General features: G+C 42.0%; 1 protein-coding gene across 2 annotated transcripts in view; it reads left to right on the top strand.

Annotated features, from left to right (window-relative positions):
• The window catches only part of LUZP2 (leucine zipper protein 2), a 195,547-nt gene that overhangs the window by 62,864 nt on the left and 118,825 nt on the right, over window positions 1-13,858 (top strand). The window lies entirely within an intron of this gene.

Here is a 13,858-nt window from a genome sequence, read left to right on the forward strand (position 1 = left end):
CTCTAATCCTCTTGGGTTCACTGCCCCTGTAGGTACAGGAGGCTGTACCAGCTGACAATCTGGGCAATCTTTGCTTGCTCCTTTGAAATGTGGAAAGTGTGCTTGAGCATTCTGATGAAAGAATGCATGACTCATGCATGCCAGCAGTAGTTGCCCCTGTAGAAATGAGGAAGTCAAAGATGAAATCAACAGCACCCTTTGATAAGGATAAGAAAGGAGGGCCTTTACAACCCGAAGAGGATCCAGAGGTTATTATCACTGGGTCCCTGACATATGAAAGTCTCCATAATCTGCAAAAAGTCATTGTGAGGGGCAGGGCATGAGGCTTATGCAACATGGTTACTTCAGGTCTGGGACCTTATGGGTACAGGATTGCAACTGGATGGTGGTGTGTGGTGGTTTTAAAGCACTAGCTAAAAAAATCACTGGAAAACTTACTCATTTCTTGCTGTGAGATATGGATTAGGAGAAGAGCAAAACAGGCTTAAAACTTAAAAGGAATAAAGAAGGTTTATTAACAAAACTACAAGAATAAGAAACCAGAATGAAACCTCCAGAAACCCTTCTTCCCTACCACCCAACCTTTTTTGTCCAACTGACAACTTAGAGACAAAACCTGGTGGTTAAAGCAGTCCTAACTATATAGTAGTCTTTTTATCAGTCTTTGTAGAGAAAAGGAAGTTCTCTTTTGTCATTCTATGGAGAGTTCTTCACAAGAAAACAGTTTTCTCATGGCTTTGTATTCCTCTGATGCCACCTGCTCGGAAAACTCTGCCATCAGGCCCCTCCTCCCATTTCACACCACTCTGAGGTGTGTCCATGGGCCATGAACTCAAGGGGTGTTATTTTAAGGATGAGTTATTGAAAGACAAAGGTTTTCTTCATCTGTCTCTCTGATCATCTCTGGGAACAGAGGTTTTCTCGTTTCTTCTTGGGGGCCGTGAGCAACTCTCACGTTTCTTTCTCTGTTCCAGCATTTCATGAAGTCACAGCTACTTCACCATCTGCTCAGCTTCATCTATGAATTACCTTTGCTCAGATCTACACTTTGAAATACTTCATTCCTTCTAAAATACTGTTTCATGGATTAAAGGAGTTTTTCAGAACATTATTGTCCATCTCCATAGCCTTAATAAAAGAATATTTCAGTTTATTAAAGCACCTCCTCATTCTCTTCTTATCTGAGGCTTGATTCTTTCATTCACTGACTTTGATGGTTTATATTGTCTTTCTACATGTTGATCACTCTCTTTTCCTCATGCTGAAAAAAGGATTAAATCTGCAGGTCTCATCTGGGTAGTAAAAGGGTTAAAATCTGGCTCAAGCCGCGGCTAGGTATTTATGCAATCAGATTTCAGCTTGGCAGCGCTGGAAAGGCAGCAGACACTTTTTTTCAGCCTGCGGCCATCTGTACGAGCTGTGGGGGCGAGCAGCTGTGGCCCACTCCAGCCCAGGGCCAAGGTCTATGGCAAAGCCTGGCCTCAGCCTGGGAGGGAGGAAACCCCTGCAGGCTCCATCCCCTGGCCCAGGAGCAACGGCAGGCCGAGTCCAGCCCCTACTGGACCACATGGCCTGGGAGGGGTGTGGGGGGGGGACGGGAGCTAGCTGGAGTTCTGTTACCTTTCAAAGCTGGAAAACAAAACAAAAAAACGCCAGAAACTTCTGGGCTTAGGTTTAAAAGGTGGTGTTCACATGGTTGATCTCGCTTTTCAATGGTCCAAACTACTGTCAGTTCTCAGAAATGGACAGCTATTGGCCAGGAGAAAAAGAGAAAAAAATTCCCATCAGCCTCTCTCTCTCAAAGCCTTCACTTCTGTGGTTTTTTTATATTTTTTTTTCTTAAATGCCAAATCCTCATAGGGTGAAGCAAAGAATTTGGGCCCCTTGACCCAGGACTCAGGTGTGAATCAGGTATTCATAAGGGAGCCAGGCCCCTTTCCCTCTGGGAGCGGCTTTTAATTAGTGTAAGAGAGAGGTTTGTCCACAGAGAGAGAATGGAGGAGCACCATCATAGAATGCGCTGGAAAACCCTTGAGGAAGGGATCCAACAGCTGAGAGAAGTGGTGTTATTGGAGGTCCTTATTGGAAGGGGTGGACAGCATGATAATGACCCCAACAAAGTCAGGTGCACTGGGCAGATGTTGTGGAATCCAGCAAGTCTAGGGCCAGCTCAATAGACCACCTAATTGCAACAATTAATGCCAATAACAACCGAGAGACAGTGGGTTCTGTTGCCAACAAGCTTAGAAATTTTTAGAGTATGATCAATGGCCCAATGTAGGCTCAGGTCTCTGCTGTGATTAAGGAACTGAAAGAGGAGATGAGGAAAATGAGGGAGGAGATGAAGAAGAGCAGTTCCCATATGGCACCAGTGCGAGTCACAAGCCCCAAACTCCAAGCCCAACGTCCCCCAGCTAGAGAGAGGGTACACCTCACAAGCTGAGCTGTGGTTCTTCCTTCATGACCATGGGGAAGACATGGGACAGTGGGATGGGAAACCCACTTCTGCCCTGGCAGAACGAGCGTGTCAACTCAGGGAGGGAAGCACTAACCAGAAAAGTTCCACTAAAGTGAAGGTAGCCTCAACCTCCCATGACCAAACTGCCAGATATTACAGGAGGGAGGTGTCGTTCTGATTAGGAACGACGAGAAGAACGACACGGACTCTCAAGGGAGTCAGAACAGGAGAATCTCTAGTTTATTGCTCTAGGCTTGTCTTATAGACTAGATCGTGGAAAATACAGAAAGGAAACTCTTATTGGTTAGTAAAGTGCTACATTACCATCATTGGTCAGTGGGGTTCACCACCCCCTGACTTCTCTCGCAAGGAAAACAAGAGGACAGACAAACAGCACCTGGTAGTTGTTTTCTGTCTCTGAGGATTGTTTTGAAATCCTCCTATGAAGTTCCCAGGCTAGCTCTCAGGCAGGACTGAGAGGCCATGGGGCCTGCAGCTTGCTCTAAAGCTAGCATCCATAGGGAGGATGATGTGTCAGATCCCCTTGAAGGAACCTCTAGTATGTATGCCCAGGGAGGAGAGGATAACCAGTGCTAGAGGGGCCCTGCCTTTTGCCAGGAAGAGGCATGGGATAACCGGGTCTTTTGGACAGTGTGGGTCGGATGACCTGGCACATCAGAGCCACAAAAATATAAAGCATTAGTTACTGTTATATAATAATAATAATAATAATAATAATAATAATAATAATAATAATAATAATAATAATAATAGTATATAGCATATCGTATATATATAGTATATAGCATATAGTATATAGTGTGTGTATATATATATATATATAGTATATATATACCATATTATAAATAATAATTAGTTATTAGCATACTGGTGCACAGTGTACCCTAATGCCATCAGGACATGTGGGAGCAGAACCTGTTTCCATTGCTGGGGTGATGGGGGGATTGCAGCAATTGACTCTGTTGGAAGCCGAGGTGAGCCTGACTGGGAAAGAGTGGCAGAAACATCCTATTGTGACTGGCCCAGAAGCCCCGTGTATTCTGGGCATAGACTTCCTATGGAATAGCTATTACAAAGTCCCAAAGGGACTCAGGTGGGCTTTTGGAATAGCTGCTGTGGAGGCAGAGGACATTAAGCAATTGAACACCTTGCCTGGACTATCAGAGAACCCATCTGCAGTAGGACTCCTGAAAGTGGAAGAGCAACAAGCACCAATTGCCACCCCACTGGTGCAACGCCAGCCATATTGGACAAATCGAGATGCTGTGATCCCCATCCACAAGATGATCCGTGAGCTGGAGAGCCAAGGGGTGGTCAGCAAAACCCACTCACCCTTCAACAGCCCCGTCTGGCCTGTGTGCAAGTCTGACAGAGAATGGAGATTGACTGTGGACTATCGTGCATTGAATGAAGTGACTCCACTGCTGAGCACTGCCGTGCCGGACATGCTGGAGCTCCAGTACGAGCCGAGTCCAAGGCAACAAAATGGTACGCCACTATTGACATTACTAATGCATTTTTCTCCATTCCTCTGTCAGCAGAATGCAGGCTGCAGTTTGCTTTCACCTGGAGGGGTGTGCAATACACCTGGAACTGACTGCCTCAGGGGTGGAAACACATCCCCACTATCTGCCATGGACTGATCCAGGCTGCACTGGAAAAGGGTGAAGCTCCAGAAAATCTGCAGAATATTGATGACATCATTGTGTGGGGGAAAACAGCAGTGGAAGTATTTGAGAAAGGAGAAAATGCCATCCAGATTCTGCTGGAAGCTGGCTTTGCCATCGAGAAGAGCAAAGTCAAAGGACCTGCACAAGAGATCTGGTTCCTTCTTCTCTTGCCTAAAGTGGCAAGAGAGATGACATCAGATTCCCAATGAGATCATCAATAAGATCAACGCAATGTCTCCACCAACCAGCAAGAAGGAAACTCAAGCTTTCCTAGGTGCCATAGGTTTTTGGAGGATGCACATTCCAGAGTACAGCCAGATTGTGAGGAGTCTCTACCTGGTCACCCACAAGAAGAATGATTTCCACTGGAGCCCTGAAGAGCAACAAGCCTTTGCGCAGATCAAGCAGGAGATTGCTCATGCAGTAGCCCTTGGCCCAGTTAGGACAGGACCAGATGTGAAGAATGTGCTCTACTCTGCAGCTGGGAACAACAGCTGGTCCTGGAACCTTTGGCAGAAAATGCCTGGGGAGACTCGAAGTCAACCACTGGCATTCTGAAGGTGAAGTTACAGGGGGTCTGAAGCCAACATCCGCACAGAGAAGGAAATCTTAGCTGCCTATGAAGGTGTCCAAGCTGCCTCAGAGATGATTGGCATGGAAGCACAACTCCTCCTGGCACCCCGACTACCAGTGGCTGAGTGGATGTTTAAAGGAAAGGCTCCTGTGACCCACCATGCCACCGATGCTACATGGAGCAAGTGGATTGCCCTTATCACACAGCACACCCATATTGGAAACCCAAATGGCCCTGGGATTTTGGAAATAATTACAAACTGGCCAGAAGGTGAAAACTTTGGTCTCACTGATAAAGAGGAGCGGGAACAAGTGACATGGACTAAAGAAGCTCCTCATACAACCAACTCCCAGCAGAAGAAGCACATTATGCTCTTTTCAGTGATGGATCCTGTCACATCCTCAGGGATGAACTGAAAGTGGAAAGCAGCCGTATGGAGCCCCACATGACAGGTTGCAGAAGCTACTGAAGAAGAAAGTGAATCAAGACATGTCATGGGGTAACTTTACCTTTAAGATAGCTTTGGGAGCTAAGGAAGTTGAAACTGCTGGAGGCTGATGGGAATCTTTTCTCCTGACCAATTATCAGTAATTTCTGAGAACTGGCAGCAGTTTAACCATTCAGAAGTGAGATCAACTTGTGAACACCACCTTAAGATGTAAAGCCAGAGTTCTCATGTTCTCTTGGTTTCCTGGCTGTGAAAGGTAACAGAGCTTTAGCTGGCTTCCTGTCCCCGGCCCAGGCCATGCGGCCTGGGCAGGGGCTGGGCTGGGCCTACTGCAGCTCCCGGCCCGGAGATGGGGCCAGGCCGGTCCCTGGCTCGGCTGCAGTTTTTGCTGTGACTGAATTCACCAGAGACTGTCGAGTAAAGAAAGAAAAAAGCTCTTGATCTGCCGTGAGCTGAGACAGTGACCACACTCTCCAGAGCAGCCATGAAGAACCTTCCATCGCAGACAGCTCCAGCCGCTGCTCCGGCAGAGATCACAGAACCATCTACAAAGCCTGGGCAAGATCTTAACCTTTCAATTACCCAGATGAGACTTACAGATTAATCCTTTTTTCCAGAGAAAGAAAAAGAGAGTAATCAACATGTAAAGAGACTTTATAAGCTACCAGAGACAGTAAAGAAAAGAATTAAGCTTCAGAAGAGGTAGAGAATAAGGAGATACTTTAATTAAGCTGAAATATTTTTCTGTTAAAGCTATGGAGTTGGACAATAGTGTTCTGAAAAAACTCCTTTAATTCATGACAGAGTATATTGGGAGGAATGGAGTGTTCAAAGTGTGAATTTTGAGCAAAAGGTGGAGTAATTGTGATACAGGGAGGTGCGAGAACAGAGCGGGGAGAAATAATAGTTGAAGATTTGAGGCCTTGAGTAAAAGGTCTTAAAATCTTAGAAAATTCGGGGACTTAGAAAGAAAGTTAGGTTTGGAAAGCCCTGGGAAAAGTAGGCCCTGGGAAATGTTAGGCCTTGTGCTTGCTAAAGATCAGGTCAAACTGCACCTGTGTAATCAGTATATGATAAATGATACAATTGTTAGATGTGATCAGATATAATTATTGTTTAAAGAACATGAGGAACAATGTTAGGGGGCTAGGGGGGATCACGAGAAATCCATGCTTGGGTAAAAACAATATATACAATAGAACAATGTAAGTTTAATAATTAATATGTAAGTTGTATAACAATAGAGTATAAAACATGTTCAACTCAAACCCAAATGGGGTCAGATTTGGGTATGTGTACCCCTGACACCCAGAGCTCTTTAATAAAGCACCTTCATATAATCATTTGTGATTATGTGTGTTCCTGAATGTTAACAGCTTCACTGAAATTACTTTGATTAAGTCTTCTAACATCTGGTTCAATTGCTTTACATGTTGCATTTTTTCTTAATTGAACAAATCATCGTGTTAGTTAAATTCAGACAAATATGCTTGTATTCATCAGGACAAAATTTCTGTATTTGTAAAGATACGTTTTGTAACTGATGTGTTTTAAATATGAAATAAATATTACTGTGCTGTTGTGAAAAACAAGGTTCACTGTTCTGGTAAATTTTAAGAGGTTTAATGAAAACAAAAAGACAATAGGAGACAGTGACAATAAAGCAAAGGGTTAAAAAACGGCTGGGTGCTTGGCACTCTGCCAAAAGCACACCTGGTGCTTTGGAAACATCTGTTCTATACCATTTCTACTGCATAGACTTTATGCATATTCAAACTTTTCCGGGAACTTTTTTGCATGGCTGGTCCTTGGGTCTGTCTTTTTAGAGCATGCGCATTTCTTGGCTTTGCCATTTTAACTCCTTTATCATCCTTTGATTTGAGCTTTGGCTCTTTGTTCCACAGGCAGTGAGCGTTGATAGCAGCCTGGGCCCCATCGTCTCTTCACTGGAGGTTATCCTGCTCATTCAGGCAGTTAAAACACACTATATAGACCTACACCTAAATTCTTGCTAATAGCAGGAGAAAAAGAGAAAAACTATATTCACACAGCAAAAGCCATTCTAACATTATACATATAACATTCATCTTAATACTTGCGAAAAGCCAACATCACTGTCTCAGTTTTGGAAGACAGGTGTCTGCTAGGGAGGGCAGGAGCCTCCCCTGGAATGAAAATATAGACCCCCTCCCTTCGAATTATTATAATTCTGAAATCAAGGAGCTCTCAGGCAGAGATCTAACAGTTCTTTACTAGTATGTTTAACAAGGCAAACAAACAACAATAACTACAGCATTAGCAAGAAAACAGAACCAGGGACCCTGTGACAGCCTTCTCTGCCGAGACAGGAAGGGATGGAGGAGAGGCTTTGCTTCACAAACCCCCTCGGGCAGTTGGTCCCGGTGCTCCTGCAGGGCTCTGAGGTATAGTCGGCTGGAAGAGCAGGGATGAGCTGAGATCTTGGGCTGGTGGCTGAGGTGTATCAGCAGCTCCACAGCGGTGCCTGGCACTGCCACACGTCCCAGCAGGACAGGGGGTGCGAGGCCACCAACAAAGAGGGAAGAAGGAGAGAAAGCAGCAGCTCCATCTGGGTGATGGCAAAATTCCCTTCTCTCCACCGCAACAGCTCTGTGCGCCCAAAGTGTTCTTCTCCGAAGCTGAAGAAGCCGCCAAACTGACCCTGCCCTCCCCTTTTCCTGCCCCCTTCCCCCTTGGGCCCAGACGAACTCTTTGTATTCTTCAAGTACCCACCAAGCACCCGCAGTTAGGTTTTCCCCGCAACTAATGGGTAAAAATTCCACATGTGAGCCAGAACTAAAAAGAGGACACCTAACCCCCAACAATCTCAATATGCATTTATAACACTGTGGTGAAAATATTTAATTTTTATTAATCCAACATTAGCTTCAGAAAATGCACTGGTTTTTTTCATATAATAACACAGCTGCAGACTGTTGGCATGCTGATGTGGAGAACTGACATGTGAAACCTTAAGAATGTTTATCAAATGCATGTGAGACTAAAATTTGATTATTTAGAAATTAAGAAAGGAAGAATAAGAAAACCAACTGACCATAGAGCTTTCCTTAAACCCAATCCTGAGAATACTGCTATTTTAAGGAAGTCCTGGTCTTCCTGGACTGTATCAGGGATAATGTGGTCAGCAGGACCAGGGAAGTCATTCTTCCTCTGTACGCAGCACTGGTTAGGCCACACCTTGAGTGCTGTGTTCAGTTCTGCTCCCCCCCTCCCCATCAATTTAGGAATGATGTTGAGATGCTTGAATATGTCCAGAGAAGGGCAACAAGGTTGATGAAGGGTCTAGAACACAAGGCCTCTGAGGAGTGGCTGAAGGAGCTGGGGTTGTTTAGCCTGGAAAAAAGGAGGCTCAGGGGAGACCTTATCACTCTCTACAACTCCCTGAAAGAAGGTTGTAGTCACATGGGGGTTGGTCTCTTCTCCCAGGCAACCAGTGACAGGATGAGAGGACATGGTTTTAAGTTGTGACAGGGAAGTTTAGGCTGGACATTAGGAAAAACAGAAAGGCTGCACACAGAATGCATGATTAGGCACTCAACTGGGCTGCCCTGGGAGGTGTTGGAGTCACCACCCTGGAGGTGTTTAAAAAAAGACTGTATGTGGCACTCAGTGCCATGGTTTAGTTGATAAGGTGGTGTTAGGTCATAGGTTGGACTTGATGATCTTGAAGGTCTTTTCCAATCTAGTTAATTCTGTAATTCTAGGAAGTCTAAAAGCGAAGATGTAGTCAGTTTTGTTGAGACTATGAGAGTTCTTGAATAATCTAAGTGATTCATTATTAGATTATTAGATCATTATATTTACAAATTTACCCCTTTTCACTTGAATTGCACTTTGTCGATTTAAATTACACAAGTTCGCAATGTAGAAATTGAGGTGACCAAAACAGATGGCCTGATCTGAGAGTTTGTTGGTTATCACATGGGTGCAGAGTTGAATTTCACTGTATTCAAATATATGGGTACTGTTCTTGTACACAATGCAGAGTCAGAGCCTGAGATCAGAGATAATATTGCCCAGAACAGAAAATCTTTGAGACCTAATTGTTAATTACTCTTCTTGTATCTTCTTTCCTGTTTAAAAAAAAAAAAACAAATCTTCTAATAGTGTTACAACCCATTCCTGAAGGCAGAGTAACTGAGGTTCTTGATAACGTATCCCTTGAGGCAGATTAGAGTGAAAGAGCATTGAATTACAGCTATATCTATCTATCTGTCTATCTATCTATACATCTGAACAATTTCTTTGCAACAGGAAGGAGGTATGTAAGCATTTTGGTTATTATTATCTATAGTAATATAACAATATGAAAGTAGAAAGATATAATTTAAGAAAATGTCTAAGGAAAATTAAAAAAAAAGAAAGTATAACAGTAGATAGTGGAGAGAAAAGGTATCACCACCTGTGGATTCAGTAAGGATACTTGATTGTCGAAGTTTCAATATCTGTTATTAAAAGTGATGGTCATTGTCTTGATCAGGGGTGGGGGAAGCCCATGAAACAAAGATTTCCATGTGTTAAGGTGCATTCAGGTTCAAGTATACCCAGCCCGTGCCCTTGGGTGGAGTTTTAACACTGTGGACCATGCAGAGTCCTCTGGCAGAAGATCCCAGAAATAAGTACAGAGGCACTTCAATGGTCACTGGTGGTTGCAGGTGACGTCTGTGCCAAAACTTGGGGTGGTACATCCATAAACAGGATTCCTTTCCCACGGTTTGCCAGAGTGGGAATTTTTGTCCAAATGCATTAATCAGGATGCATTACCCAGATCTCACCTCTGCCAGGCCAGGAATTAGAACTTTCCTGTTGCGAATTCCTCACTTCTGTGCTTATCTGAAGCTTCTGCTATGGTGGCTTTTCTTACAGCAATTCCTTCTGTGGCTTTGACAGTGTTTGGGACAGGCAAAGTGTCCTTTAAGTCCTTACAAACAGTTCTGAGGGTTTGAATTGATTTGTGAATCACCATGATAAATTGGTTGTTGGCTTTTTGTCTCCATCTCTCTGCACAGTGTGTCAGAGAAGATAATACAAAGGAAAAGTGCATGCATAATTCATATTAAATTATTTTTTTCTAATTCTGGAAATCTTCTAGTTTATGCAAATTGCTAATTATTGGGCAATAGAGCAAAATATGTGCTAACTTAATACCCATGGGGCAGCCTGGGATGGACAGATGACCATTAAGTGCTCAAGTAGTTTTGGGGGAAAGAGGGTGGTATTTTAAAGTGATTGCTAATACACGATGCTACCACCAGCATGTAATTTTTTTTAAAACAGAAGTCCAACATATCAATAGCAAAAAGACACCATCTGGACTAGCACACATTTTTCTGTTGCTTAAAATGGAATGGAAGTGATGACCTTATTGAAACTACCTGATCACTTTAGCAGGAAGAAACTCTTCCTTGACCTCTGTTTATAGGCAAATTAAACTGGCAGTATTCTCTGAAACTTGTCAGGCTGACTACATATAATGTTACTGCTGAGGTAAGGCAGCTCTATTACAGTGATACCTTATTTAGAATCATATGTAGCTTGCATGGAAACAAAAATTCCTGTATTACACAGAATATTTTTTATATACTGCACGTAATGATGAGAATGCTTATATTTATTATGTGTTCTAGCACTAGCTAAATTTGATTCATATAGTTTCTTTTATACAATTTGATACAAAAAATTTGAACCAAATCTTCCATGTAAATAATGCTAAATTTGGAAAGTCCATAGTTTTGGCATATAGATTTTCCTGTAAACCCATATGAGTTTTGCTGCATGACCTCTATTAGAGCTTGCTGTAATTATTATGAGAATTCCCTTCATTCTTTTCCCCCGTAGAGATGTGTCCGCCTTACTCAGACCATGGGAGGCAATATATTCAGCACGAATGTAGGCATTTAGACAAAGGAGGCTCAGTCATGCGGGACGTGGCCCTGGGTTTATTGTATGTGAATCGCCCAGGACAGGAAAGAGAAAGAGATGTCTCCAGTGCTCTCTCTTAAACTAGGGGTAGGGGGAGGTGAAGAGATACAGGGGGTAGCAGCCAATGGGATAGGGAAAAAGAAAGGGAGGCCAGGAAAGTACTAACATTATACAGAACCAAGGGTGGGTTTTATCCTCAGGGACATACCATATATCTTAATGCACTGCAACAAGAGCTAACCTATTTTTTATCATAGGATTATAAAATGGTTTGGATCAGAAGGGAACTTCAGTTCCAATCCCCTGCCATGGCTAGGGAAACATTCCACTAGGCCAGGATGCTTAAAACTCCATTCAGCTGGCCTTGAACTTATGTTTTGATAACATCCAGTTATCTAGTTTTCATTATGAAATTCAAGTCACTGTCATCACTTCTAGTTACTTAAAGTATCATTTAATATAGAATAATTTTCTTTTTTCATAAGTCTGTCATATTTTGTGAGCTGCCAATTGCTAAAGTAGGTAGTACTGATATTAGATAAAACATTTCATTTGCTTTACCGAGTTTCTCCGCTAAAGTGTGAATTTAAAGTCTGTTAGTGTTAAGATGCCTTCTTAACCTCAAGGTCTTGAATGTCCTAGTAAAATACAACTTTTGTACTGCAAATTTGAGATTTACCACCCTTTTTAGAACTAGAGGTACTGCATGAAAGAAAAATTAAGTTGCAAAAGGAAAACTTTAGTCTTTCTCAAAACAACATTTTAAATGAAAAAGTATGTTGTGTTAGCATTAATTGTAAAGTTTACCTGTTTTTCTGAAATGGAATATGAGAGCTGGATCTGTATTTCATTTAACCTCAAGCAATATGAATTGGATTTATTTCATTGGGGATTTTATAAAAACTTTAAAATATAAGATTTCATTCCAAATAGAAGTTCCATTTTGAAAAGGATAGAATGTTTTTACTCATCCATTAATTAATAACTAGGTTTGATTCCACTGAGCGTATTTGTTAGTTCTAGTTTATACTGTAAGGTTTAAGTGAGAAGAAAATATAGAGTGAGTTAAGCTTTATGATTCAAAGGATTCTACTCCACAGTAAGGAACTGTGTAAAGTAAAGCAATCTTTACTGGCCTGGTCAATGGGAGCATGCAGCATGCAGGGGATTGATGCCCAAAAGATAGGGTGGAAATAAAACCCCATAGACCAATGTCTATAGAGCAGGTATTTGTTTATTGCAGTGCTGGAGGTGAGGGGGATTTGTCCTCCTAACTCACCCACCTTTGTCAAGTGCTGTGGTATATTTATGCAGTATTGCTTAGTGTTACTATGTCATTATAACATCATCATATACACGCCAGAACTAATTTACATAGTATGATCTCATTATTAGAAATAGTTCTTTTGCACTGCACTTGCATCTCCCCAGTTCAGGGGTTGTCACGTTTCTTTGATAAAGGCTTCCAAAATCATTGCATCTGAACTTTTCAACTTTGTCTTCCGAGCATGTGCAGTTATGCATGGTGTTCCTTGGTCCATCTGGTTCTAACTGGCCTAAATTCTTTGTCTTGTGGTGAATTGGCTTTACATTTGCCAATTTCTCAGTACTATATACTTATCTATCTCTGAAACTATCTACTTGGTGAGTTTTCTTAATTTTTTTTTTTTTCCTCTATTCAGTATTAAGTAAGTAGTGAACCATATACTAGCCATTACATTGTATAGGAAGTTATTCATATCAGGTTATATAGGTATAAAAAGCTATGATTCAGGTTATATTGATATCAGTTATACTGATGTCTTATAACTCAAGCTATATAAGCACCTTGTAACTTTGACCTAAGTTACATAGGCATCAAGGTTTAACACCACACCTCCATGTGCATCTCTGCCATGCTTATCTTAGAGTGGTTCTTTATACATTAACAAGTTTGGCATTGTGATGGATTGGCATTTAAGAAAAAAGTAGAAAACACCCACGGAAGTTAAGGCTGCTGGAGGCTGATGGGAAGTTATTTTTTTCCCTTTTTTCTTCTGGCCAATAGCTGGCCATTTCTGAGAATTGACAGTAGTTTTGATCATTGAAAAGTGAGATCAATCTGCGAACACCACCCTTTAAAACTAAGCCTGGGAGCTTCTAGCTCCCTCTTTCTTTATGGCTGTGAAAGGTAACAGAACTGTGGCTCAGCCTCCTCCCCCCCAGGCCAGACAATGCTTTGGGGTGTTTTGCTGGATTTTATCCCTTTTATACCTTTTTAACTTTTATAAAAATTTCAAATAATGAGCTGTTTCTCACAGTAAGCGTTCCTTATTGCTTAGCACACATGAGTTAAGCCCTTATCCTGAAGAAAAAGCAAAAGTTAGTCAAACCAATTGTCTCTCACTCCTTTCCCTTGTTATCTTAGTCCACTTGTTTTTTGTTCTTCTCCAAGAGCAGTTAGCATTAGGCATAGCATCTACTATTTGTTTATCATAGTAGGCCCTTCTGGGGATAGACTTCTTGTTTTGCAAAAGCAGTTGCAATCTAGCACAACTGCTAACACCTAACTTTTATTAATCTATACTTTATACTAAGGCACTTGTGTTAAAGGAGTCCTGTGTTTCATTTATCAAGGTAAAATAGATCTGAATTGTTCATTCCTCATGTCCTTCTTTAAAACAACTTAAAGGGGAGCACTCTAAAATGAGTTCTAACTGGCGAAACTGCAACAGGCAAAAAATAAC

This window comes from Poecile atricapillus, chromosome 1 (genome assembly GCF_030490865.1).
Source record: "Poecile atricapillus isolate bPoeAtr1 chromosome 1, bPoeAtr1.hap1, whole genome shotgun sequence".
Classification (NCBI taxonomy): domain Eukaryota; kingdom Metazoa; phylum Chordata; class Aves; order Passeriformes; family Paridae; genus Poecile; species Poecile atricapillus.